Source organism: Thamnophis elegans, chromosome 1, assembly GCF_009769535.1.
Source record: "Thamnophis elegans isolate rThaEle1 chromosome 1, rThaEle1.pri, whole genome shotgun sequence".
In the NCBI taxonomy this organism is placed as follows: Eukaryota; Metazoa; Chordata; class Lepidosauria; order Squamata; family Colubridae; genus Thamnophis; species Thamnophis elegans.
In genome coordinates this window covers 66,053,648-66,077,364 of record NC_045541.1, presented here as the reverse complement: position 1 = coordinate 66,077,364, position 23,717 = coordinate 66,053,648, and the positions used below count along the sequence as shown (strand labels likewise).

The 23,717-nt window shown below is 40.1% G+C and overlaps 1 protein-coding gene across 4 annotated transcripts in view; it reads right to left on the bottom strand.

The window, feature by feature from the left end:
- The window catches only part of PLEKHG3 (pleckstrin homology and RhoGEF domain containing G3), a 56,600-nt gene extending 33,439 nt beyond the window's left edge, over positions 1–23,161 (bottom strand). Inside the window, exons 1-2 of one of the 4 annotated variants that reach the window (XM_032218175.1) lie at positions 22,580–23,161; positions 3,965–4,063 (exon numbers count right to left, since the gene is read on the bottom strand). The gene's annotated coding sequence lies outside the window, so the exon portion shown is untranslated. Of the gene's footprint in view, positions 1–3,964; positions 4,064–21,923; positions 22,551–22,579 lie in introns of those variants that run through there. The other 3 variants (XM_032218166.1, XM_032218190.1, XM_032218182.1) reach the window with 3 other exon arrangements.
- Between the last annotated feature and the right edge of the window lie 556 nt (positions 23,162–23,717).

The following is a 23,717-nucleotide window of genomic DNA, read 5'->3' as shown; positions in this document are numbered from 1 at the left end:
AGCTTCAAATTGCTTTATTTTGAATGCTGCATGCAAGTGCATTAGGCACCGAGAATCCTCACTTACCAAACCAGTTGTTAAACCAGTTGCAGCCCACCACTGGTTATTGTTGTAGGGAAAATAGGAGCAGGAAGAATATTAGACGTATTCATCACCTTGCGTTATTTCTAAAAATAATATGTGGGGAGAAATCTAAAAAACAACAACACAACAAACCTGGGAAATGTGGAGTGATGGTGGCAAGGAAAAAATTGGCTTCCCTTCCCAACCTCCATGCAGCACAGCCATGTGGAAGAAGGCCAACTTTGCAACTTTAATAGGATTTGTATGCTGCCCACTCCCTAGGGACTCTGGGCGGCTCACAACAAAAGTAAATACATAAAAATATTAAAAATACAATTATCTAAAATAAAATCATCCATTCAATCACGTGGGGCTGGATTTTAATCAACAGCCCCAGGCCTGCCGGAACAGCCAGGTCTTGGTCGCTTTATGGAAGGCCGGGAGAGTGGTAAGGGTCCGGATCTCTGCGGGCAGTATGTTCCATAAGGCCGGCGCAGCTACAGAGAAGGCCCTCCCTCGGGGGGCCGCCAGCCAGCATTGTCCGGTCTCTCTCCGGCGGTCTCTCAGGTAGCCAGGTCCAATACCATGTAGGGCTTTAAAAGTAACAACTAGCACCTTGAAGCGGGTCCGGAGACCAATGGGGAGCCAGTGCAGCTCGCGGAGGATAGGTGTAACATGGGTGTATCTAGGTACACCCATCATCGCTCGCGCGGCTGCATTCTGGACCAACTGCAGTCTTCGAACACTCTTCAGGGGCAGCCCCATGTAGAGTGCGTTACAGTAATCCAGTCAGGGGACACACCTGACACACCAAATAAAGGTGGTTGGGGCTAGAAGCAAGTTCTTCACTCTGAAATACTCTTGGCTACCCTCATTCCCCACCCTAAAAGAGATCTGCCCTATAAGGAAAGTGCTTGGGTTTGACAGTGGATCAAGCGAGGAAATCGGAGTCATTGCTCTACAGTAATGGAAATTTAGCAAGATGTAACTCAATAGGAAAAATTAGGAAATAGAGTATCTTAAGGAGGCTCCAAACTTGAAAGAGAAAAGAAAAGTAGGATTCAGAGGTGGTATTCAGCCACTTCTCTCCAGTTCAGACGAACCGGTAGTGGCGGTGTTGGGAGGCGCAGCCTACCAGCCCTGACATAATGTTTGAGCACTGCGGATGCACAGAAGGCGGTGCGCATGCGGAGAAACGTGGTGTGTGCAAGCGAAATGAGCAAGCGCACTCACATTTGCGAACCGGTACGAAAGGTAAGTGAATCCCACTACTGGTAGGATTGGATGTGGGTAGGTAAAAAAAGTGGAAAAGTGCGACTAGAGTGAATGGACCTTGGGTACTAAAATACTATGTCAGAAAGTCAATGTTTCAGAGTTGATCATGAGTGATAAGAGTTACAATGTTTGACACATTAACCACGCTTGTACTGCACCAGTCTGTTCCTAGGGTCTATGACTAGATGTACTCTACCCCCAGTAGCTGTTTTAGGATGGTGTTCCTGGTTACCTCTTTTAAAGAACCAGCCACTATTCCTTGCGTAAGATTGGAGGGGGGACGTTTTCCTCCCACCATTAAAAGCTTCTCCCCTATTTTCATGTGAAAATAATTCATGATCTTTATGTTTAGAAATGCATTCCAAAATAAAGGCAGCCAGGAGATTTTGGGCTTGAATAAGACTGTGGTTTCCAGAGAATACACTATGAATTCTAAATCCATTCTCTGGATTCATTTTGGCTGTCTGACTTTGAAGTGGCAGCAAAGATAAACTTTGCATGACTTTGGAATTCTGATTATGGAGGCCCTAATCTAAGGGGTCATTGGTGGTTGCCAGGGAAACTCCCCCCTCCTCTTCCCCTTCCAAAGCATGAATCTATCATTTCTACTACAATCCATTTTTTGTTCCAACATCTATTATCAGCAAGTGTTCTGTTTTTCAATTGACTTGTTCCAAGACTAAGAATAAACAAAAACTGTTAGCCAATACATAATTCTGCCTCCTAATAAATCTGCATAGCAATTCATTGTATGTGAAGTGGTATTTAGCTGCTTTCCATCAATTAATGTATAGAACTAAGGTTGGAAAGACATCAGCCTTGAAGCCGAGTGGGTGAGGTTGGCTGAGCTCACATCGTAGCCTAATTTACTTCACAAACTTTTTGTAAGAAATTTCAGAAGCACTGTGTATGTTATGTGGAGCTCCTGGGGAATAGGTAGAACTCAAACCAATCACTTCCATATAAAGTGAGCATGAGAATTGCTCCCTGACACTTTAGAATCCTTGAATAGTTATTTGTCCAACTTTGTGGAGGCTCAAAAGAGCACCAGCAAATCATTAGGTGGGAAAAAGAGTTGCTGGAATCGCATGCCTTTGTCAGAGAGCATTCTGGGCAAAAGGCCCAAGAGCAAAAGCCTATCACAAAGCGAAGACTTCTACACAACTAATTTAAAATACTACAGTGCAGTGGCCTGGTCCAATTCCATTGGCATCAGGAGGACTCACACAATACAGTGAGGAGGAGCACCCTGTGTCAGTCTGTATAAGATTGGAAAGGGGAAACCCAGGCATTATTTTTCAGGCTACTTAACACATTCAAGATACTCCTATCTTACTGCAGCCTAATAATATTTTTTTAAATTTATGGAGCTCATGCATTACATTATGTAGAACTCCAGAGTTAAACCAAGTCACATATACAGGTGGTCCTTGACTTACAACCATTCATTTAATGATTGTTCAAAGTTACAGTAGACCGAAAAAAGAGATTTACAACTGGTTTTCCCACAGCATCGTGATCATGATTTGGGCACTTGGCAACTGGTATGCATTTATGACAGTTGTGGTGTTCTTGGGGCACCTGATCACCATTTGTGACCTTCCCAATGGCTTACAACAAAGTCAACAAAGTCAGTGGGGGAAACTAGATTTGCTTAATAACCATGGCAAAAAAAGTTATAAAATTGGGCAAAACTCACTTAAGAAACACATTGCTCACCAAAGGAATTCCAATCCCAGGTGTGGTTCTACATCAAGGACTATCCCTTATATAATTATTCTGGCAATTAACACAGTGGCAGAAATGGCCAGCTTTTCATAGTAGTATAACAAAGAAAAATGAAGTGGTTGGGCAACAGGCAGCAAAAGAACAAATGAATGGTAATAAATGCTAATGCCAAAGACAGGAAAAATACTACTGTGATGTCAGGTCTCTAAAAGATGAGCTTATCTTTTTGGGAATAGTATAACTATTTTTTTATACAAATAGTTTAAAACAACATGAGTTATGCTAAAAGGAAATGAGGTTTGGTGCCAATATGTAATTCTCAATTACAATTCCCCCCCTGCACCAAGCCATCTAATGTATCACCAAAACCAAATAATGAAATTGCTTGCTAAAGTAATATTTCAGCTAATTATGCACCTTCCAATTTAAAACTCCACATCAGCCAATGTCAGTAATAGCAGTTATCACTAATTAAACAGTAAAGAAGGTTCTCTACGATTATCCACACGAGGAAGATAAAATATTTGTACCTTGTGACTCTGTCTCAAAACCCTTGAACACAACAGAAATACATAATAAAAACACTTGGTTCGCACTTAGTGCTAAGCTGTAATGTGGTTTGCTGATAACACTTTTCATCCATTCTAATTTAAGGCAGAGATTAGCAACCTTTTCAGGCCCAGAGTACCCTTGTGCAGTGATCTGCTTGCCCCTATTCCAAAAGCACCTGCAATTCTATAATACATACTCTTTAATACCTTCTTGTTCTCATTCAGACATCAAAAGTGATCAGTTCAGTTAAGGGAGTTACTCTGTGAGAGACAATGGTCTCCTAAGTTCCTTCACACATTTCTTTTCCAACATGCCAGTAGATTGGAAAAGTGAAAAGATAAATTACCTCACTTAATTTTCAAATCTAGCCAGGGCCAGTTTGCAGAGCTTACAAAATGTGTGTCCTTCCCCTCCACTTCTAGCTGAAGCAGCTTTGTGTAAAGATCTGAAACAGAAAATGATCACTTTATTTTTCCAAATCCAAGCCACTGCCACCATTTTGAATTTTCATTTTTAAAAGCAAATTAACCTGTGATGATCGTAAAACATGCTGTTTTACAATAGTTCAAACATATTGAAAAACTGCATGTTGAATATCTGTCAAAGAAATCAAACCAGCAGCAAAATAGGCATCCTAATAACCAGAATTTATTAGACAGTATTGCTAATACTAATAAGGATGACCAGAGCTATGGTTGATGGAGTAAAGTATCGAACTGGCAGCTTTAACGCTATCCTGCATTTTGGGAAACTGACACAGTGCTGCAAATATTGAAGCACATTTTTGTTAAAAAGGGAAAAAAAGGAAGTTGCATTTGAGATATTTAAGTTTGCAGTTGTTATGAAATTAAGAACTGTAAATATATGCTTAAACTCCCATGAGGAGGAATACTAGTATAAAAATAAAACTCCTTGTCTTTCTTATCTAGACATTAAGCAGTTGGCTGACCCTTACAAGATCACCATGCATCACAAGATTATTCCCATACCCATGTATTCACATCACTTGTCTGATGATTCTGTGACACTGATAAAACTAGAATACAATGAGGTATGAATCAAATAAACCCAGAAATCCTTGCTTTAAAGATACAGAGAAAAAGCCCTGTGAAGTGTATCTACTGGTAAGTCTAAGAGCTATTGCTATTGCTTTACTTAACTTTGTATGAAGATTGTAATCTTCTTAGTTTCACTATTCTGTAATATAAATACACTGATGCAGAGAAAGATGTTTTACGTGACATGTTTCTACTTTAATAACTTCAAAAGTTAGCATTAGCTTTAATAATCACATAATTCATTTTTGGTATATTGTTATTTTAGGAAACTTATTCTTTATTATGTTTGTTTTTAGCAAGGTTTCTAATAAGTAAAAAGTGTGTTCTGACCTAGTGAACCTATCAGGATCTTCACTGCCAAGAACAGAATATTTGGAATGGGAAACATTAATTGATAGTAGAATTCAGATGCAAAAGCAATCAAGAAATTCGTAAAAACATGACTGAACCATCAATACAGGATGAGTTTTATTTGATATTTCCACAAGATACATCCAATAGCTAATGATAACCCACAATGCCCATGACAGATAAAGCATCAAAAGAATAGTGACCACAAAGGGAAACAATTTTTGTAGAAACGCTAATAAAAACAAAAGCAAAGCAACTTTTTGGAACAAATGACTACATTCCTACATATTCTATGTCATTGGACTCTCTTTAGAGGTGCAAAACCATTCTCTTCTTTTCCTTAGCTAAAGGAAAGAAACCTACATTTTTATTACATTGTCAGTTTTTATTCTATTTCAATAATTATGAAATGTGGGAATCATTTTATGTTTCCACTATTTATCAAAGATTTGTCATCACGTTATGAGTCTTGAAATAAGAGCTTAAAAGGAAAACGAAACCTCAACATCCAAATAATAATTCTGTTAAGGATACTTTCTTACATGGAAGGTAGGTCCAAAACAAAATCTGGTTTCAGATCCATCATGTCTTTGCAACTACACCTTGGAAGAAGTGATAAACAGCTGGATATATTGGATGAGGCTATGAAATTGTTTCTATAGCATTTGCTGAACCCTAAGAAAAAACTGCACAGCCAATCCTTTAGTAATCCTCACCACAGCATAATCTCAACAACGGAAGAGCTATGCCCTATCACTTTCTGATACTGTTTTTTAAAAATCGAGGGTCACATTCTACGTTAAAGAGAACATCAATACAGATTATTTAAATGTTCAAATTTCTACTACATGTACTTATCCAACCCTGAGGGGCTATCTATGATCTAACCACAGCAATTCCAAAATAGTAATGTAAAAAGAAGTCCATTATCCACACATTTGTTAATAATGATTAGCAAAATTCCCATGGCCTTAAATTTGCAAGTATCTTTAATCAAGGGGGAACCTGCCAATATGTTCTCCAGGAATGTATTATTCCTTGGCCACCCTGTCCCCTGCAATGAAAGCTGAAAGCCAACACATCTGGAAAATAATTCATTGGAGAAAATTGATCCAGTTCCAATTCCTGTGAAGATGGCTAGAGAAGTCATAGTTGTAGCACCACCCTGTGGATAGAATGCCATCAGCAGGGCCTGAAGTGAATTCCAGCAAGCCTTGGCTGGTTAAGAATTGTGCGGAAAGTTATTATTTGGGAGCTTTACGGCAAAGCTTTTGTGGTTACTAGTGACACGACTGGCTGGTATTAGTAAGATGCCCGAAATACCATTGCAACTACTACAAGCATGCATATCTGGGTCACATTTGCATTAAAAGCTAGAGGTAATGAACTTGATTTGACCTTAGGACTACCCTTAGGTGGGTTGGGTTGAGAGAAAGAGACTGGCCCAAATTCACCTAGCCAGTTTTTATGCCTAAAACAGGACTAGAACTCACCAGCTCCTGGTTTTTAGTCTGGTGCCTTAACCACTAGATCAGAGGTGTCAAACTCAATTTCATTGAGGGTCGCATCAGGTTTATATTTGACCTTGGGGGGGCAGCAGAGTGGATGTGGTCAGGGTGGGTGTGGCCAGATCAACATCACTCGTGTCGAGGGCATCTATGGTGGCCTGAGCGCTCTGACAGAAAAGCAGGCCCCCGAGCTCCATTTTCAGCCTTCTGCAACCCTCTGCCAGCAAAAACAGGGCTTGGGAGGGTCGCATGCAGCCCTCACAAGCTCCGTTTTCACTGACAGAGGCACCACGGGCCAGTCCTTCACTGTTTCCAGGGTAGCCCCGCAGGCCAGATCTAAGCACCCCGCGGACTGAATCTAGCCCTGGGCCTTGAGCTTGACACCCCTGCACTAGATCAAACTAGTACAACAACATTACAAGTTCATGTACTTTCACTGATAACATTAATATATAAAAACAATCCAAAATTATTGCACCAGTTTTTACATCAAACTAAAGTCTAGTTTGTTCAAGCATCTTTTCTTCATTAAATCATGGTTGAGTTTACAACACAAAGTAAAAAATAAAGCTACAATGTTATTATAATCTATCAACCCAGCTTAATATGTTTTTTTTTCTTATCAAAGTTTCATTTTAGGTAATGGGGGAAGCTTTTAAAGATAATAGCATAAAGTTAACTTGGCACATTTTATTCCAGTTTTCTAAATGTAAAAGCTAAATCTAATCTTTGTTTTAAGACAAAATATTAGCTGTCTAAACAATTTCCTGATATTCTCTCTGCATATATTTCATTTTATCAATTTTGAAATTTGAAGCCAGGATCTGTGTGGGTTTTGTACAGTGAGGCACAAACTTTTTAATCCATAATGTAAGTAGAATAACAATTACTACAACCTTTCTTTTTATATAGCAAAGTTGTGTTTTATATTTTACTACTGTAATGTTAGCTCCACTCTGATTAAACACCAGTATAATCCCAGACACGTATTGCTGTAATTTAGGCAAGAAATCAGAAAGTAGGCATTGTAGAAAGAACTGCCTACAAGACGGCCACTGAAAATGTGTACAGAGCTGAAATACACAGAGTTCAATAATGACTCACAGGAAGAATGGACAAGTGTGAAACACCATGGAATGTACCTTAAATTCTCTCTTCCGTGAATTGAACTGGCACACCTTACTTTAGTTCTAAACATGGAAATTGCCTTCCAAACATCAATCAGCAGTAGAGTCATTATTTCAGGTAGCTTGGAAGTGACCACAGCCTTAGCAAACACACATTGGGGATAGGATTGGTTCATAACATACCTAGCAACCATTCTGCCAGAACAGTAATTTTCCATTAAGATGATTCTTGATGCAATCAGGATCAAAAATCAAGATTTATAAATCTTGGGCCAAAAGACTTTTTAATTATTTAGGAAATTATTCTGATGGGCTCCATCTTGAGATGGAAACCAGATTCCTTTGTTTTCCATTTTCTCCCTAAGGCAGAAAAACAAGCTTGGGGATACTCCAAGGCACGTTTCAGGGCCCAGAAATCACACACAGAAACTCCAGGAGCTCACTAGAAGAAAGTTTAAACTGAACAGAGCTCAGAAGGACACAGCCACTGCCCAGTCATCACCCAACGCCTATTTCAGCATTAAATGGGAACAAAAACAGATATGACTCCAATAAACAGGTGCGGCCAATCACAGCTCCTTTGCCTCCTCACTGAACCAATTATGTGAACTCTATAATGCCATGTAATTTTAATTAGAGCTTTTTTTTAATTAAAAACAATCCTGCCACAAAAGATGGGCGGTATGTGTAGATTGGACTGCAATTGTCCTTCAGATGATGTTTAACTGACATCTTTCTCAAAAGCTGCTCTGCACCCTACAAGGAGAACTATACAGGGACTGATAATGTGGGGTAACTACTGTATCTGAAACCAAAATTATGTGACTTCCAAGGGCCACATAATCTGTGGCAAAAGTTGAAGCCAACATTAGGGTGGAGATAGAGGCACATTAGGCAAAATGGGCTTCCCCAACAACCTCACGAGACAAGTACCGTAGCCTAATTTGAGTTTTGGTCAAATAAGGGCCTGTAGCATAAAGTATTGTACTGTATAGTTTTACTTGATTAAATGGTAAATTAAAAAACTCTTAGTCTCTCACTGATTATAAGTTATATGACCACTTACAGTACTATGGCTGTTTAAAAATCAACTTCTCACTGTGCAGATAAGTAGGTATTACTACATCTCTCCTGCTCTACCAGGTTGCAACATATGTTTTACTACCTAGCTGAATGTCACAGGCAATTTATTCTCTACCTTATTTAGACATCCTATGCAAATGTTATAAACATTCACAATTGAGTGCCTACATGTTAACATTACTGAATACCAATGAACCAGCCAATAACTCCCACAATATTACATTCCTCTAGAAAGGCTCCAGAAGTTGCTTTTTACCATAAAATCGCCCCTTTGCCTCCTTAAGGAGTTTTATAGGGAGTTAGACAACACTCCTTTTGTAACCTTGTGTTTCCTCGCTATTTCTTCCACTTTTCTTCCCCCCCCCCCACATAAAAGGAAGAATTATTCCGTGTTTCCCTTTCTTTCATGGGAAAAGAGAAAGTAGCTGCACAACAACTTCCAACAATAACTGATTTGTAGAACACCTACAAATCATTCATCTGGAAATACCCAAGGTAATACGAAAATCACAACTTCCCTTTTTTAACAACAAAGCAGAGAACAGTACAAGGCAGATTTTTTTTTTACACATTACAGTTTTATTAAACAGGGGCTCTCTTTCCCATAGTTTTCACCCCTTTAATATTTGCCATAAAGGTTGGGCTAATGCTCATAAAATCCCTGTCAGAACTGGTTGGATCCAACTCTATTTTAAAAAAGAGACATGTGAACTTGGTTTCCTAGGAGGCTCCTTGGCTAGCTTTGCTGCGGCTGATTCTATGGCGCAAAGGAAAGCTCTCACACCTGTTGTTGCCCTTTTCTGAACAAACACAGGCCAAACTCTCCAGTAAGCAAAAGTAAAGGTTCCTGAACCTCTTTCACATTCAAAAGGAGGTCAATGGCCTTCTTGAAGCTTGGTTTTTGGCAGCCTGTTTGGTGATAGGCAAACTTGATGCATGCAACTGGCATGCATTAAGTATTAATGCCAATTATGTCCCAAGTCTAATTTGAACTCACCAAAGACTCAGGCAGAAAGCAAGCGGGATATGGCTTGCTAGGATGGGATGGATAGATGTTAATGACAAAGGACTCTGCAATTTTATGGTAGTAGCAATATAATTTCAGCAGTTGCCACTTGCATGCCAAATTACCTGTCCCAATTTCCACCTCACTCTACTATTAAAGATGCAGGATTTTTTTCTTTACCTCTGATCCACTGAGGCCAAGAAGAAAAAAGAACAGCACTGGCAAACTATATAATAGAGTTTCCATGACTCAAGGGATGATATGAATGACCCATTTCCCATATGGTTGAGTGTACATTTTAGCACATTTTCCTTCTGTTTGCTGAAAACGTTAATACATATCAAAGATAGAAGGGACTATAAATAATTTTTATACACATACACACACACACACACACACACACAATCATGAACTATCTCCAACATTGGGATGTACTTGGGAATCAATTGCTTAATTTACACACAGTAAGCCATAATTTATAAAATAAACCACAACTGGATGGTTCATGTCGCTTGCTGAGTCATACAAACAACTGTTTGCAGACTAAAATGGCTGGGAAAATACATCCTCCTAAACCATTATAGGATTTGCACAATTTCAGTTATGTATTTTGCATGATCCAGAACAATATATTTAGTATTGCACTGGAAAACTGCAGTTTGAGATACAGTATGTTTATCTGGGATTAAATCCCATTAAATTTAACAGGGTTTACTTCAGAATAGACAAATACAGCTTCACACATTTTTAATCATTCATTTCACTCACATCCAGATTAACTAATTTAGCACTCTGTTCACAAAACCTATTCCAATGTTTTGTTTAAATTTCATATTAATAAACTTTTCTTTGTTTCCAATGCTCTTTCACCTTAAGTATTTTTTAAAAATCCAAATTCCTTGATGATTAAGATAGCTTTACATTTCCATAACCTCAGACAGCAGCAGCAACAGCAGCTCTTTCAAAGCATTGTTTATATTTGTTCTGGGATTCAAAGCAAGTATTTTTACTGATCCTTCAGTAGGCTGGGGCCTTGGGAAGACTACATACGGTATAGACCCACAGTCTTGGCCTCGTTTATTGCTATCTTTTGCAACTGCAAGCTGTGTCAAATAAATGATTTTCAAACAAATGATTTACTGTGGGGGCAATGTTTAATACAATGGGGCTTAAATTTAAGTCCTTAAAATACCTCTGTGCTGCATTAGAGAACAAACAGCCCAAGGGAATTTTTAGAATCATTTAAGCACCACCTCTAGCAGGACATCCCCTGAGCTCTTTCTGACCCACGGAAATTCACTGAGCAGATTAGCCACTCATCCACTATCACAATTAGCAGACACACTGGATTCCAGAAAGTTACTCAACTGCCCCCTTCCCAGCTATGCACAATCCCATACACACATTTTTTCCTTGGGGTTTGCCTCTAAATATATCAGGAAAGGATGCTTCACTTTTTTCATTCCAGTTGCTCTTTTATTTTTAGGCAGTCAAAATCCACAGATAGTCCCTCTCTCATTTTGGAAACAACAACAGGTAATCCACGATTTATGAACAAGCTTGAGCCCAAAATTTCTAAATAAGGCTAAATAAGGCAAGTTGTTAAATGAATCCCCCCCCCCCAATTTTATGACCTTTCTGGCCACAGTGAAGTGAATCACTGCAATTGTTAAGTTAGTGGCAGGTTTGTTAGGTGAATCTGCCTTTCCCATTGACACAAAATGGGTCGCAAAAGATGATCACATGACCCCAGACCATTGCAACCATATAAATGCATGCCAACTGCCAAGAGTCCAAATTTTGATCATGTGACCATGTCCATAAATGTTTTTTTCAGTACCATTGTAAGTTCGAATGGTCACTACATGAATGGTTCTACGTTGAGGTTACCTGTAATTAGATCTGTAGTTAGATTAGATCTCCTTTTACCTTAACAGCAGTCCTCAAACGTTAGATTATCACATGCATAGCCTGACTGTCCTAGGGAGCTCAATGCTGAATAAATTGGGGAAGGTGCCTAAAATGAGTGGAGAAGATTGTTTGATATATGAGAACATGGTTGGTGGTTTTGTTTTTGCCTGGATGTACTGCATGGATTGTATTATTTTAAATTTAGAATAGAATAGAATAGAATAGAATAGAATAGCAGAGTTGGAAGGGACCTTGGAGGTCTTCTAATCCAACCCCCTGCCTAGGCAGGAAACCCTATACCATTTTAGACAAAGGGTTATCCAACATCTTCTTAAAGACCTCCAGTGTTGGAGCATTCACAACTTCTGAAGGCAAGTTGTCCCACTGATTAATTGTTCTAACTGTCAGGAAATTTCTCCTCAGTTCTAAGTTGCTTCTCTCCTTGATTAGTTTCCACCCATTGCTTCATGTCCTACCCTCAGATGCTTTAGATAATAGTTTGACACCCTCTTCTTTGTGGCAACCTCTGAGATATTGGAACACTGCTATCAGTCCTTCTTTCTATTAAATTAGACATACCCAGTTCCTGCAACCGTTTCTCATATGTTTTAGTCTCCAGACCCCCATAATCATCTTTGTTGCTCCTCTCTGCAGTCTTTCTAGAGTCTCCACATCTTTTCTACATCGTGGCGACCAAAACTGAATGCAGTATTCCAAGTGTGGCCTTACCAAGGCATTATAAAATGGTATTAACACTTCAGATTTCATTCATTGTATGCCACCCAGAATTGCAGTGGAATAGAGCAGATTATAAATTGAATAAAAATAAAAAATAAAATAAAATTTAAAAAAATTTAAAAATAAAATAAAATTTAAAAAAATTAAAAAATAAAATAAAATACCATGTGAGGTAGACTGACCTGGCAGAAGTGGGTTATAAAAACACACTTTAAAAAAATAAAGCTGAACCTAGGCTACAAGAATTGTCCATCCATAAATCAATTAGCCTATGCAATTCAGAAGGACACAGAACCAAAAGCTCTGTAGGCAGGAACTATTTCAAAAGCCACCTATAGAATTAAGAATCTTTGCAGTAGAAACCCAAACTTCTGACATGCACAGAAACAAGCTATTCTGAAGGGTTTACTGATCACTCCTTCCACCAGCTACATCAATGTCACCATATCTAATGTTCTTTATACAATGTTATCCTAATATAACTCAAATAACTCATTCGGATGGCAAAGCTGCCTTTGCTAATATCTTTTCTAATAACCAGAATATTTCTAGTTTAACATTAAAAACTTTAAAATAAATATTATACCGATAAAAAAACGTATGTTGTTCTTTGCTTTTTAATGAGAAATCAAAACATGCTAGAAAACTGAGGGGAGGGGGGGGCAGAGGGAGGATTAGATATTTGAAATTCAAAGTATATGTCAAATAAATGAATATTTTCATTAGAAAGATTAATGCATCCATTTTGTGTCATTTGATTTTAAAAAGAGACATTTTTAAAAGTTGCTTTGACTGACATGGAAAGATATCAGCTGAGCAGAGAATCTTTGAAGTACCAGTTTCTTCATCAAGAGAAAATTATAAAAATATACAATCTCTTGAAACATCTAGAAATATCTTTAATTTGGTACTACCAGCCCAGTGGTGAGTTGCAGGCGGTACGCCCCGATACTGTTCCAGTACTGTGCTCCAAAGGGCTCACCCACCCACCCGAGCTACTTACTGGTCTTTTAAGTCTTCGGTGCTTCCGCGCATGGCGCCTGCGCAATGCTCCACTGAGCAGCTGGAGCATTGCGGAGGCTCGCGGAGGTGCTAAGATGCATGCGTCCATGGGGATGCTGCGAGGCCCTACCGGTTGAAACGGGATCCAGAACCCATCACTGTACCAGCCATTGCAATATGTTTCTTGATTCACTAATGTAGATTATTTTATTTTACACATCTTGTTTCTCTTGAACATTTGCATAATACCGGTATGTATAATTGTACACAGAATTAGAAATACTAATCCACAAGGAACAAATGAAGATTCCTGCCTTAAAGCAAAATGGGAAATTATAAACCAAACATACTCCATCTAACTTGGTTCTCCCCTTAATTCCTTCCCCCCCAAAATGGATCACAATGGTTAGAGTTGTCATCCCAAATCTCTAATAGCCCATTGGGTGGAAAATGCTAGTCTATCTATAACCCCATAAGATTCTAAAAGAACATAATGTAACTTCTTTTTTTGGGGGGGGGGACAAAACCTGAGGAGGAGGAAATAACTCCAAATTTCAAAAGCACAAAAATCCCTAATTATGAAAATGTAATTTAGTCTATAAAAATTAACCTGAAAGATACGGTAAGTAAGTCAAAGGTACAACCAACAGACAACTTCGGTCCAGCCTATTAAAAGGGATTGCTGCCAACATTTTTTAAAAGCCCACTTCAATATTTTGCTCACTTCCGTGGACTACACTTTTTAATATAGTTCCTAATAGGATTATTGTATTGAATCACATATTGGTACTAACAGCATAAGAAGGCTATGCGCATACTGGAAACCAGAGAAGGAATCTTCAGTGTATAACTTTCAATTACTCATTCTAAAATATAAGATAATTACCAAGAACATTCTCAGAGATGTTCTCCATGAGGAAATGCAAAATGGTATAGTACATAAATACCTACTGAGTTTTAATACTGTAGTAGAAAGACTTCGTAGTAGAAAGACGCATTAGGTATAGTAGAAAGACTCAGGTGTAGTAGAAAGACCCAGTATTTTGGCCACCTAATGAGGAGGAAGGACTCACCCGAGAAGAGCCTAATGCTGGGAAAGATTAAGGGCAAAAGAAGAAGGGGACGAGAGAGAATGAGGTGGCTGGATGGAGTCACCAAAGCAGTAGGTATGAGCTTAAATGGACTCCAGAGGATGGTAGAGGACAGGAGGGCCTGGAGGAATATTGTCCATGGGATCGTGATGGGTCAGACAAGGCTTCGCTACTAACAAAGAAAGACCAAAAGCTGCTTTTCCCAATCTAGGGTCCTTTAGCTATAAACTCTACCATCCATTTGTCCTAGCCAGCAAGAGGCTAGCTTGGCGAAGACTAGCCTGACACTAGGATTAAACTGAGTGTTTCCTCACCATTCATATCCAAGACAAGCTTGCCAATTCTAAGGAATACCTGAGCTGGGTTTGCCAAGGTTCCCTTGAGAGGCCCATAAACAACTCAAAATATGAGGTGTCCTTTATTAGTAACTCAGAATACCTCAACAATTTAACCCAATTATATTCCTATCACATCGAATCAAAACAGCGTATAGTGATTCATAAAATAAATAGTAAAACAGCAATAATAAAATTACAAATACTCTCCAAAAATATGGCCTGGAAATAAAAATTAAAGCCTCCATAAAGCATCCCAGACAATAGAAATCAATATCTCCAATTGTAAAATATTAACATATTCTTCAGGGATAAGAGGGTAGGATATAAAAACAACTATTTAATTTCTTAAACTATAATGGGGACAGTCTGCATTCTGAGTTATAGGGGAGTCCCTAAAATTGATCTAGGAAAGCCCAACTTCAAGCTGATTCTAAATGAACCTCCCTCAGGGTTGGCACCACCCCCCCCCCCAAAAAAAAATCAGTGGATGATCAAAGTTTCCAATTCACAACATACAGAAGGAAATGTTTCATTAGATGAAAAAAAAAGCAGATTGTTAGATTTAAATGCAAATCCATAGTTTGGACTATGAATGATTGAACACACTATTCTGTGTTCTGGATAGTGTACATATTATCCTGGTACAGCTGCCAAGGAAAATAAGTCATAATTCACAATTACAACCATTCATTCTATATAACTAAACATGTGGCTTATATCTGATGCTGTATAGCTCTATAATTGAAAATAGATGTTGGAACAGTCACATTCATTATTTACAGTTTGGCCAGTTCTTGTTTTGGACAAACTTGTTGCTCTGAGGTTTCCATTATAATATATGAGCTAAGTGAAGACATATCAGTAATTCCATATATGGTCTACAAAAATCTGGATGGCCACTAGGCAGCGGGAAAGAGATAAGGAAAATTCCATTTGTTAACTTTCTTAAGGTTGGCTGGATTTTTATAACTCAGAACTAGAAACCCTAATGGATATACATCACAGATGCTTCTGTGTGGCAGTGTTGTGCTAGAAGCATGCTCACGCTTGCAGACTGTTAATGCAGTGAGGCTTGTCTGTCAGGCAATTTTAAATGGCACAGCTGGTATTTTTGTGAGGCAGCTGCTTTCTAAAGCAAAATGAGCTCATCAGGAGTCACCCAACAATTCTGTGAAGAACAGATTCCCAGAGCAGTTTCACACTGAAGGCCCATCTGCAGATGATGAAAGCAAGTACAGATATAACAGATAGCATACTGATCATTATAACCCTAAGAAAATCAGGATCTCAATCCCCTAGCTAATGTTGGCTGGGTTAAACCGTCACATGATTTACTTTGTTTTGCCTTACAGTGCCCAGTTGTATTGCATATAAAACAAGCTAAAATTCAGACCAGGGGTGGATTCCTAAACCGGTTAGTACCGGTTTGCTGCGCCCGTGCTTTGCATTGCTTGCACATGCACATTTGACTAAAAATTGCTCTGCGCATGCACAGAACCATGCCGGCAATGGCAGAAGACACCAGAGAATCAGTTTGGGGGTGTGACAGGCTTGGATCGCAGCTGCTTCTGTGACCCAGGCCTGAATTCCACTACCAGTTCGGCTGAACCGGCAGCAATCCACTTCTGATTCATAGCCCTTCTCCAGAAATATAATTATTACACCATACTGAATTGTTCAGCTTTACTGAATTTTGTCTTAACTAAGATTCAGTGTAAGTTGTATATGTCCAAATGTGGGCTTTGGATTTGTTGCTCCAAAACCAATCCTGCTTCATCTGCTCAAAGCCAACCCAATTCTGGGTTCTTAAACCCAGAACTGCAATTTGTAATCCTGGCTTGGGATACAGCAAACTAAGATTCAAACAACTTGTTTGCTTAGCAGTCACATTAACAAAAAGGAGCAATGCGGGAATGAATGAACTGTGAAAGTGTCCTGCCAATATGGCCACTGGGCACTGAGCATAATGTCCATTTGTAAAGGGCAGCTGCAGTTCACTTTTTAATAAAATATTTCAGTATGAAAAGGTGCTACCAGACTCCTGATTTTTGGTCATCATAGATTAACATAGCCTTCCTCTATAATATGTGCTTCTGGTTTATTCGTGTATATATGGGTGTGTCAAGAACAAAATGGCTTCTGGATTGCTCATTTCCTTTTGCCTGTAATTTCCATCCTAACACATCCATTTCTTTCTCTTTGCCTTTTACTACACATCCTACACATCCTACAAAGGAGGAAAGAGTAAAAAGCAAGACTAGAATATCTTAGTTCAGTGTTTCCTAATCTCAGCTATTGTAAAATGAATGGATTTCAACTCCCAGAATTCTCCAGCCAGCACGCTGTCTGGAGAATTCTGGGAGTTGAAGTCCACTCACCTTAAAGTGGCTGAGGTTGAAAACACTGCCTTAGTTGAGGATGGGTATTGTGCTTTACTGAATGTGATAAGAAAAGGATGAAACCCCAAAGAATCGCACTCCTGCAGCTGAAGTACTGAAAATGCATTCAAGGTCCTTTCCTAAAGCAGCTCATCTCCCACTTCCAACCCAAGCTACTTAGCGCCCAAGGAGAAAAAAAATTGAACAAAAAAGTGTGATGGAGCAGCACAAATTTTAAATTAGAATGCAGCAGAGGTCAAAGTTTTATTCCCACAGCTGTAGCAGCAAGCACCCCAGCCTATTTGGAATTCCAGTGTCAGCTCCCCACGCACACCCACTCTACAAACCATTTGCATTAGCACTCTTATTTTTGCTGAGTTAACCTCCTTAAATCCAGTCCATTCCTGGATGTTCAGTGGAGACAGCTTGTGCTGTGAATACATGCTTGTATCAAGCCCAAGATTAAATCTTTAACCCATATAAGGGAGGCGGTTGTATAGCTGGACAAACATATTACACAAAGAGCTAAATGTGTGTCCTAGGAAGGGAAGATTAGCCTTTCTTGGAAGAGCAAAATTCTTTTTTGATACTTCTGTTAACATCTTGAGAAAACCGTTGGAGTACAGTATATCTATGGTAAGAGATCTACCTTTACAACCACATGTCAGAATGAACTATGACTCCTTATCTTCTTATGAGTCAACAGATGGAAGGGAAACATAACTTGCCTATTATAGTAATCGGCTGGATTTTTGCAACATAGGTTAGCTTTGAACACAGCTCACCTAGTTTTAATGCCATGTGGTCTCTAGGCAGCCTTAGGCAAACAACTCTTTTATAACTTAACTTACCCTGCAAGACTGATGCAAAGATAATAAAATCACAAAGTGGTTTCATATACTCAGAAAAAGGGGTAGAATCAAGTTTATTACTACCGTATTAAAGGACGTGCTTTAAAATGTAAAACAATTCTTTATAGTTTTACAACACAGTTGCTTTTTCCCTTGGATTTCCTACAATCAGGGATGCCTCATATCACATTTAAGATTTAGTTTTTTCTTTAAAAAATTGAACCTACACTATTGGGATATTTCTTTTGCATTTTAGACATGTTCAGCCCCAAGCTGACTGGCTGGTATTGGAAAAACCAAAGCGGGCTAACCCTACCCTGATTAATCCTCTGCTGGGAACTCACTCAAAAAAGGACAGCAGGCTGTAGGCTAAATTTGGAGAAGATGCTAATGATAAACCAGTTCCATATTGTTACTCATGTTCGTGTAATCACCAGAGAACAAGTTCAACACTTTTATCTTTCTCTGCATTTTAATACATATTTATTCTGCTTTGCCTTTTTTTCCCTTCCCAGTATCTTAAAGAACCCTTTCACCAGCTTGTATCAGTTTAATAACCAGCTTGGTCTAGTGCCATGATGGCAAACCTATGGCACGTGTGCCAGAAGTGGCACACAAAGCCATCTCTCCGGGAACGTGAGCTGCCACCCGCTGCTCTTCCGGGTTCTGGTGCACTGGCCAGCTGGTCTTCACATGCACAGGAGTGCTGGAAACTGGAAGAGCAGATGCCCAGTGCACATGCACACACTGGGAAGATGATATTCCAGTTTCCGGCACGTGCATGCACGTGCATGCCAGCTGGTCTTCATGCATGTTTGCAAACCAGAAATCGGAAAACCAGGTGGCCAGTGCGCATGCATGCACCAGAAACTAGAATATCATCTTCCCAGCACGTGCATGCGCAAAAGGCAGCTGCTCTTCTGGTTTCCGGCATACATGCCCGCTCCCATTTCGGTACTCAGTGCCGAAAAGGTTCGCCAACACTGGTCTAGTGGTTAAGGCACCAGGCTAGAAAGTGGGAGACTTGCGAGTTCAAGTCCCGCTTTAGCCAGGAAAACCAGCTTGGGTGATCTTGGGCCAATCACTCTCTCTCAGCCCAACTCACCTCACTGTTGAAAATAGGAAGGGGCATGTGGATTGTATGTTTGGTGCCTTGAATTGTTCGTAAAAATAAAGGTGGGATACAAATAAGTACATAAATAACCAGATAAAGCAAAAGGAATAGTTATACTCTTTTATGAGGTTGCTATGCTGAATGTTTTCAAAGCTGCATTTGATTTGAATTTTATTTAGCTGGTGCAACAGGAAGAAGACCTCTCACAAGGATAATGTTTCTAAAACAGCAGTTGAACTTTCTTTGATGCCAAATACAGTGTTGCTTCAAATGCCACTAACAATTAAGGCTTTCTTTTCTAACTGCTGTATTCAGCATTAATACAATCCAGAATAAAATTCAAACAATCAAATTAATGGTGTGTTTCAACATCAAAATATTGCATGGTTCCTCCTAATTACCGTAGCTACAGTACTGTGAATCAGATTTTTTCATTGTTCAGTTTGAGAAAATAAAAATAAACTTAAGTTGGAAAAAGCATACTACCACCAGATTTATGCATCATAATTAAGATGATGTCAGACCTTACCTTGCCCAGTTTAAGGAGGAAACGGGTCCAGAAAGCTCTATCACTATTTATTAGCACAGAAATAGTTTGGGACGTGACACGCATAAAATCAAACAATCCATATTATAGTTTGTTGCACTGTATGAATACAACCAATGGCTAATCTACGTATTATACTAACCCATGCTTTATATGATCGTACATGTCATGTCATAATTTGATATGCAAGCCAAAATACTCCATAAATATAAAACCACAATGATTAGATTCATACATTGTATTATACCAAAACAAATACATCACGTTACGGCTTGACGTGGGTCAACCCAGCAAATGTGTTCATAGCTCTCCTGAGATTTGTATTTAACATTTTCGGTTTTCATTGAAGCCTAAGACTTTTGCCATTGCATTATTCTAAACTAAAATGCTGAACTGGAGAAGCTTCTTGGATGAGCAGCAAAACATTTTCAAGGAAAACAAACAAACCAAGAAAACCTAGTTGCCTTTTGAAAAGCACTTTTGGGACGACCATGATCTGGATGATTGAGAATCTCCACAGATATACTAAACCAGAGGTGGTATTCAGCCGGTTCTCTACGGTTCGGACGAACCGGTAGTGGCAGATGTGGGAGGCTCCGCCCACCTGCTCCAACATAATGTGTGAGCACTGCCCATGCACAGAAGGCAGTGCGCATGCGCAGACACGGCACATATGCTCACATTTGTGAACCGGTAGGGAAGGTAAGTGAATTCTACCGCTGTTCTAAACTAACATTGCCATTCAACATTTATACACTCTGCAAGTCTGTCTATTGCCAAGTAACTATAACACATATTTCATTCATAATGTAATAGAGTAATGATGACACAAGAACACCTAGGTAAAAGTCCAGAGAGTTCTGTATATTCTCTCAGAAAGGTAGGGTGTGGCCAGCCATGAGGACAAAAGCTTGACAGTACCTACCCGACCTTGGCTGATCTCAGCAACTAAATAGGGTCAAATCAGGCCTCTACTTAGACACGATAGAAAATCCCTGGTTTGCAAAGTGTCCTGGGAAAACACCCCCCCCCCAACCCACAATATTCTCCCTCAAAAGCCATTTCCATACAGCTGCCAAGAAAACTGTGGACATGCTTGTGAAAACACCACTTAACCCAGAGGAGATTATCTTATTACAATAATTTAATTCAGCATTGTTTAGTTTGCAAGCATTTGATTGCTTGCAGAAATTACTGCCATGTCCCTGCATTTATATTCATCATTTTCAATTTGTTCCAATACAATTATTTTCCTTAAATTAGCATCTAAATGAGAACATCAACATTTACAGGACTGATTACATTTAATGAACAATGCTACATAACATAATAAATATACACCTATGCTCTGATAGAAGAGTTTGATTTGTACATGTTAAACTATGGTTTAATCACTATTAGCTAAATAAAGCTGCAATTGTCTGGGTTCACAAACAGTGTAACTTTGGTTTATAAACCCCAATCACTCATGTTAAGCCCCAACCGTGTTATATCTTAATTAGAAGTGCAAATCCATCTCTTCCTTACTTCCTTAAAATAAATCCTTGCATTAAGAGATGCTGGTCCCTGCCTTAAACAGAAGCAACCCAGACTGGCTGGTTCAAGATGGGAACTGGTTTCTGGGCAGGCAAAAGGTGATTTTCAGAGCCACTGATCAGGATGTTTCATAAAAGGGATTGCAAACACAGGTCTGCACGGATCTGACATAACAACATTCCTGAACAGCAGGAGACAGAAAAGTGCATTTTCAGTTCTCAGCACCCCCTCCCTCACTAACCAAACACAATCCCTCTCTCCAAAGTTCTTTATATTATTTTCAGGTTAACCAACTATCATCAAGTTTCCCCTCCGGACCATTTTTTTTTAGCCTCATCTATTTATTTTCTCTTGTTGTTGGAAACAGCCACTGCTTCTACCGTTACTACATAGCTTTAGTTCAAATTAATTGATCCACGACAATCGAGTGCCCTGGTGCCAATGCTCCTGATCACTCTGAAATTCTTTCCCCAACCCAAATGTATGGCAATCCTGCGAATTCTGGGAGTTGTAGTCCCAATTTAAACCGGAGGAAACCAATTTGGAAACGGAGAGGGGAGGATTTGAACGAAACTAGCCAGCGATCCTATAATAACTTTCAAGGGAAAAACCCTTCCTAATCCCACGAATCTACGGCTTGTCCAGATAATTTTGTTCATCGGATACCTTAAGCGATTGATCAACTTGAAATAACTTTTCTTTAAAGCGTTCCTTTTCGGCAGCTCCCAAAGATACGGATAAGCCTAAGTTTTCTAACTAAAAATCAGGAAATTCAATACTGTACTTTGACGTCCCTCTGTCTAAGGTTCCTCAACTCGGTGCGGATGTGGAAGCAACAGCTGTCTAAAGAATTCCGGACGCGCGGAAAGTAGCTTTGATTTCGAGACGACGAACCAAATACAAGAGAAGGAAAGAAAAAAAAAAGTTCACGCCTCCCCTAACGGGTCATCAAGCGCGCGTAAAGGTAACAGCACAAAGCGATTTCCGCGTGGGCTGCTAAAGGTACTGCAGAGACCAGCGACTTTGACCAATTCCTGGAAAAGGAGGTGTCCCCTAGGGCGCCAAGGACGCAGGGAAAACACCTGCCCATGCGGAGAAATGGGTTGGCCGGGGATGTAGCGATGCCAAAAGGAAGGGGCGGCAGGAAGAAAGATGGAAGAAAATCCTCTTAATCGCAATAAAGAACCTGCACTGACCCTCCTAATCCGGCTGGCACCGAAGAGGGAGCGGGAAACTTTGGCGGATCGGATCCGGACACAGCCGCGAAAAGGGCGGCTCTCCCGAATTCCTTCTGGGGACGAAGAGAAGGGAGGAAAACTCACCCGATTTCCCCAAATGCGGCAGAGCGACCAGGTCACCAGATCGCGCGCCGAAAGCCCGGGCTGAAGTTAGACCGATCCGCCAGGCAGGAAGCTCTCTCCACTGAAGATCGTTAGCTGGGAAGAAAGGAAGGGGAAAGGGGGGAAAAAGCAGGCGGGTCACCCAACGCTCCGAGGAGGTGGAGACTCCGAGCCGCAAGGAGGGGCTGCCAGAAGAGCAAAGCGAAGCAACTCCTGCCTGCGGGACAATGATTAACTCCGAGCTACCTGCGTCGCCGCGCGCAGTTCTTCCTCACCTTCGTGTGTGGGGCGGGGCGATCCTTCCCTGCCGTGCCCGTAGCTCCGGGCAATACCGTCGTGCCGCCCCGAAACTTTTCCTTTCCCTCTCGATTTCAGGAGAACGGCGAGACCAGAAGCTCCATCACCTGCTGGAGGTGCGATTTCCAAGTTGACACCCCGAATGTGTCAGATTATCAGAGTTGGAAGGGACCTTGGAGGTCATCTAGTCCAACTCTCCCACCCAAGCAGCAGACCCTACATCGGGTAACAAGGACACAAAATATTTTGCATTAGATTCCTTTTCACACCGGCGTGGGAAGAGTGCAGTTGCAGCTCCGACATTATGGAACAACCTCCCCGTGGAGATCCGTACCCTCACCACAGTCCAGGCCTTCCGCACAGCCCTCAAGACCTGGCTATCCCGTCAGGCCTGGGGATAGGATTACTCTCACCCCGCCCGAATGTTGAGTGAATGTTGTGTTTTTATGGATAATTTTCTTTTATTCACGATTTTTTTTTTTTCTTTTAAGTCTTGTCTTGCACCCCCTTCCCCTCATTATTGTAAGCCGCCCTGAGTCCCCTCAGGGAAAAGGGCGGCATATAAATCCTTAATAAAATCCTAAAATCCTATAAAAAAGAGTTCTTGGAGGTAGAAGTCCCTATGCTTTTCATCGTTTCCTTTTAAGGTCATTCTTCGGTAATAGTGTTTTGGGTTTTTTAAAATCCGTTTTGCCTTCACTCATTTGATTCAGGCGGAGAAACCACAGATATTCCGGATTAAGATTTAGTACAGGTTGAGCTCAATAATAAATCATTACCATCCTTCTCATCCTCCTGGTTTTGTCCGAAGTTTTACATTGGA